At 37.8% G+C, this 5,550-nt stretch overlaps 1 long non-coding RNA gene and 1 pseudogene across 1 annotated transcript; one reads left to right on the forward strand and one right to left on the reverse strand.

Moving 5' to 3' along the window:
* The first annotated feature begins 248 nt into the window (after positions 1–248).
* Positions 249–1,662, forward strand: LOC118009810 (annotated as a pseudogene).
* Positions 1,663–3,254: 1,592 nt separating this feature from the next.
* LOC118009873 lies at positions 3,255–5,042 on the reverse strand. The gene is made up of 3 exons (XR_004679047.1): positions 4,917–5,042; positions 3,527–3,678; positions 3,255–3,309 (listed from the first exon to the last, which is right to left on the reverse strand). It is a non-coding gene; the product is annotated as an uncharacterized LOC118009873 (long non-coding RNA).
* Between the last annotated feature and the right edge of the window lie 508 nt (positions 5,043–5,550).

The raw sequence follows: 5,550 nt of genomic DNA on the forward strand, positions 1-5,550 counted from the left end.
AAATCCAGATGACTTCACTGGTGAGTTTTACCAAATAGTTGAGAAAGAAATAATGCCAATTGTACATAAACTTTTCCAGAGAATAGAAAAAGTGAGACACTTTCCATTTTGTCTTCTGAGGCCAGTGTTACCTTGATACCAAAAGCTGATGAGAACATTATAAAAAAGGAAAATAATAGGCCAGTATAACATGTTTTACATAAATGTAAAAAAAAATTAAGTGAACTATTAGCAAAACAAATCCAGCAATGTCTGGTGAATACACTGTGACCAAAGTGGACTATTCCAGGAAGGCAAGAATGGTTTACCATTTGGGTTGCCCTGGCAGAATGGAGAGAGGTCCTCTGGCTGGAGATACATGTGACACGCTGACTTACTGTGAGCTAGAAATGGTTGTGAAGGATGTCTTCAACAGAGGATTTGTGTTTGGTATAGTCAGTAGATCTGAGAACCCAATCTTGTAGCTGAGTGGAATTTTCTACTTCCAGTCATGCTTCCACAGATACAGGGAAAGCATCAGACAACCTAGAGACCAAATGTAAGATCTGTAACGAGGGACTTATTTTCAACCAAAAATGAAGGAGACAACACCCTTGGGGCAGAAATGTCTTTGGAGAGTAAGTTGGTTGAAGGGTTGAAACTGACTCTTGATACCATATTTGTACTGAACACAGGAAAGAAGAGTGGGAAATTGAAGTCCCCTATAAATAAGATTGTTTCTGTCTCAACAGTAATGTTGATATAGATTTTTCTGAACCAACCATTTATGATTGGGTTGTGTTCGCCTTTGAAGGTTGGCTTGCTGGCTCTCAGATGAGTTTTGACAGAGCCAAATCTAAACAGTCACAGAATAATTTTGCCCTGGGTTACAAGGCTACAGACCTCCAGCTGCACCCTCAAGTAAATGATGGCACTGAACTTGGAGGTTCTATCTACGAGGGGCTTAAAATGAGAAGATTGGACCACCAATGAGCCTTGCTTACATAACTAGCACTAACATCTATTTTGACGTTGCTGCTAACTACACACTGGCTTGTAGAACTCCTTTATCTGCTAAAACAAATAATCCCAGCCTGATTGGACTGGGTTATACTCCAGCCTTTCAACCGGGCATCAAACCAACCCCATCAGCTTTAACTGATTAAAAAGAACATCAGTGCAGGAGGTAACAAGGTTGGGGTGGGATTTGAACTAAGAAGCTTAATGTGGTTTTGAGTAAAGCATCAGTTTTGTCCCTGGAGATGAAGAGACATGAACCTGCTGTGTTTTGGCCTTAAAATTCTCCTGTGCAATTTCAGAAGTGTGAACTTTCTATTCTTCCAAAGAATGGTAATCTTCCCCACACTGAAGTCTACAGACTGGAAGTCCATCCTAAGGCCAGTGCTCGAAGGCATGCCTGGAAGTTGTCATGTTTGTGGTACATTTCAGCCTGATGCTGCACTGTTAGTTTACATGCGTGCCTCAGTGACAGTGTAGTTTCGTCTTGTAAAGGAAATGACCCAATCCTCCAGTCTGTATTTCATGTCTTGCATGTGCCACACCACTTTTTCAAGACTTTTAGAAATATAATGGTCTCTGTGCTGTAATGGAATCCTTGGTTTTACAGCAGAGTAAAATGAAATAAATCCACCATGGGGGCGCCTGGGTGGCTCAGTTGGTCTGCCTTCGGCTCAGGTCATGATCTCAGGATCCTGGGATTGAGCCTCACATGGGGCTCCTTGCTCAGCGGGGAGTCTGCTTCTCCCTCTGCCCCTGCCCCAGCTTGTGTTCCCTCTCCCTCTCTCTCCCAAATAAATAAATAAAATCTTAAAAAAAAATAAATCCATCATGCTTGGAACAAAGAAAGAGAGAATGGTTTAATGTTTGAAAAAAAAAATGAAATTTGTCACATTAACAGAATGAAGGGGAAAACATCATATTACCTTCTAAATAAATGCTGAAAAAGAACCTGACAAAACTCAATATATATTCATGATTAGAACTTCTAGCAAATATAAATAAAATTGCCTGAATCTAATAAAATGCACCTATAAATAATCTTACACAAGCATGATTAAATGTTAAAAGCGTTCCCTCTGGAATTGAGAGTAAGACAAAAATGTCCTAGCCAATTTGATAAGCAAGATAAAGAAAGCAAGTATAAGAATATGAAAACAAGGATAAAAACAGCTCCTATTCACAATTTGGTGATGTACATAGACTACCCCAAAAAATCTACGGATAAATTATTAAATTTAATTAGTGAGTTTAGTTAGCCAAGTTATTGGATACCAATATACAAAAATCAATTGTATCCATCTAGCCTAACAAGCAAAAATTAAGTTTTTTATTTTCATTTATTTTTGATTGTTTTATTACTGAGGCATAATTAACATTTCAAGTGTGCAATGTAACGACTTAAAAAAAGAAAAAATAAAATACATTGTTAGGTAGATCAGCATGTAAGGACATGGAAAAAAATAGCCATAATATATTATTAAGTACAAAATTAAGTTGTAAAATACTATATTATAATGGATTCCTATTATTAAAATGAAGTCTATAATATAGGATTACAAGAATTCTTGGAGGATAAAAAACTCCAAACTCACAATGTTCATCTCTAGGGATTACGAGATGAAGGAAAAAGGAATTTCACTTTCTACTTTATATGCATCTTTATGATTCTAATTGTTTTCCAACAAGCATGAACCACTTTTGAAATTCTTAGGACAACAGTAAAATGTTCGAATAAATGCTTTTCCTATTTAAAAAAATAATGATTTCATATTTGTATATACACTACAAAAAGATCACTACAATGTCTAGTTACCATCAGTCACAATACATAGTTACATTTTTTTCCTGTGATGAGAACTTCTAAGATTTACTCTCTTAACAACTTTCAATTATGCAATATGTTATTAATTATAGTCACTATGCTGTACATTACATCCCATGACTTACTTATTTTATAACTGGAAGTTTGTATTTTTTGACCCCCTCCATCCATTTTGCCCACCCGACTCCCCCTCTCTTCCGGCAACCACCATCTGCTCTCTGTACTTATGAGCTTATTGTCAAAGAGCTTATTGCCTATGTTTTCTTTAAGGAGTTTTATGGTTTCAGGTGTTACATTCAAATCTTTCATCCATTTTGAATTTATTTTCATAGGTAGTGTAAGATGGGGGTCCAATTTCAATCTTTTGCATGTAGTTGTCCAGTTTTTCCAACACCATTTATTGAAGAGGCTCTTTTTTTTCCTATTATATATTCTCTTCTTCTTTATCATCGTTTGACAGGAAGTCTTAAACAAGACAGAAAGTATTACTGTAAGGGAAAAGATTGACAAATATGACTACATTAAGAATTTGTTACTCAACTTTATGTAAATGATATTCTTCCCTGAACGGCTACCCCCGCCCCCCGGAAAATTGCGCTTGTGAGAGTCATCCATACTTTTTTAGATGCTTTATGTTTTATATATGGTCTGAGATAGGGGTCTCTGTCCATTGGTTTAAACATCCACAAGCAAGTGGCTGGTTACCATTGGGGAGGCCTGAAGGGAAAATGATCGGGAGAGGAAACCAAGAGGGTTCTGCATTGCTGGTAATGTTCCATCTCTTGTCCTGGAGGTGATCACGTGAGTGTGATTCCTTGGGGTAGTTCACTGAGCCATACGACGATTTGCTCACTTTTCTGTAAAAAGTTAAAGAAAATGTATCTTCCTTTCCCTTAGAGATATAGACTAGCGATAAATACATTGATTCCTTTGCCCCTGAATTGTCCCCAATTTGTTCCCTTTTGCCAACTGCCATCTCACCATGACCTTTAAAATTTTTTATTGGCCACCAAATGCACACCCCCTACGTTGCTAGATTCAGTTACATATATTGTCACATTGAACCGTCACGACAGCTCCGTGAATTGGATGTCATTACAGCTGAGGCTTGGAGCGATTAAGTGATCTATCGAAGTCGAACACAAACAGCAAGCAGAAGAGCCAGGATTAGATTCTGGTGTGTTTGCTGCATTCTACTGTGCTTTTAAAATCCAAAGATTAAAAATAGAAAATTCTAACACTTACCAATTCACTTGGGAATCTCACTGATCTATATAAAAATGCTATAAAAAAGGTACATCTAAGTAAAATGAAAAATAAATATTCTTTTCTATGTACCTGGTATAAATTAACAGCACTTGTCAACTTTGTGAAGCTTTTTAAAAGTGGATGTCGGTGGGGGGGCACCTGGGTGGCTCAGTCAGTTGAGTTTTGGCTCAGGTCATGATCCCGGAGTCCCAGAATGGAGCCCTGCATCCGGCTCCCTGCTTAGCGGGGAGTCTGCTTCTGCATCTGCCCCTCACCCTGCTCGTACTCTTTCTCTCTCTTTCACTCTCTCTCAAATAAATAAAAAATCTTTTTAAAAAAGTGAATGTAGGGGGAAAAGCATAGATTTATAGTCAGGTAGCTCAAATCCCAGATTGGCTACTTAACACTTGTGTTTCCTTGAAAACTTCCTTAAGCTATTAAAGCCTGGATTTTCTCATCTGCAAAAAGCAAATAATAACACCTATTGGTGGTAAGCCAAAGGAACTGTGTAGAAATCATTTGGGACCGCAGATAAACTGCAGCCGGCCTAGTAGCCTGAGAAACTGAGAAGACTCAGCTTGTAATGACCGAGGTTGTAGCAGAGGGCTGAGCTTAGTTAAGTACTCAGTACATTATAAAGGCAGGTAGAGTCTAACTTATCAGAGCCCCACATGGTCATACTTACAGCTAACTAGTCCCCACTCCCCCGCTCCACCTGTTCCCTATCCTTTCACCCTGCCCACCCCCACCCCCATTGCTACAGACTTCTCCACTGCCCATGTCATGAGAACTGCTGTGAGGGACATGGACATATTAGAGATTGTCTGAGTGAGGTCCAGTAACCCACCAAATGCAACTTCAGCCAACAAGATACCATTTTCGTCAATCAAATCAGCAAAGACATGTCGTATGATAACACTCAGTGTGGAAAGAATACGATTAACTTTCTCATGCACAAGTGGAAGACCCATGCGCCTTTCTGGAAAACCATACGAGAAACAAATTGGAAAGAAAACATCAAGAGAAGTTTAGATAACATAATTGTTACAGTAATGCACCTTCCAGAAATCTATTACTGGAAACAGTACTATCCATCACACACTCGGACAGAGCTTTATGTCCAAGGATGTGGGAGCCTTACTTACCATGGCAAAAGTCTGAGGTAACCTAAATGTTCAAACATAGGAGAATGATTAGGTCATCTCTTGTGCACTCATAAGGAAATTGTCACTCAATCAGATAGAATGTGCTCCCCCAAAATAAAATAATAAAATGGATAATTATATATGACAATAATAACCAAATTTGTGATATGATTATAATATTTGTGAGTATATATAATATATTGAATATATATAATATATAGCATATATATAACAAGAAATATATAACACAAATAGAGAATGCTCATGAGTGAGAGATTATAAAGTGCAAAAAAGGAGTTGCAAAACGGTAAATACTGGAAAAACCTAAATGTTCAT

This window comes from Mirounga leonina, unplaced genomic scaffold, assembly GCF_011800145.1.
Source record: "Mirounga leonina isolate KUSES-001 unplaced genomic scaffold, KU_Mleo_1.0 Mir_128, whole genome shotgun sequence".
NCBI lineage: Eukaryota > Metazoa > Chordata > Mammalia > Carnivora > Phocidae > Mirounga > Mirounga leonina.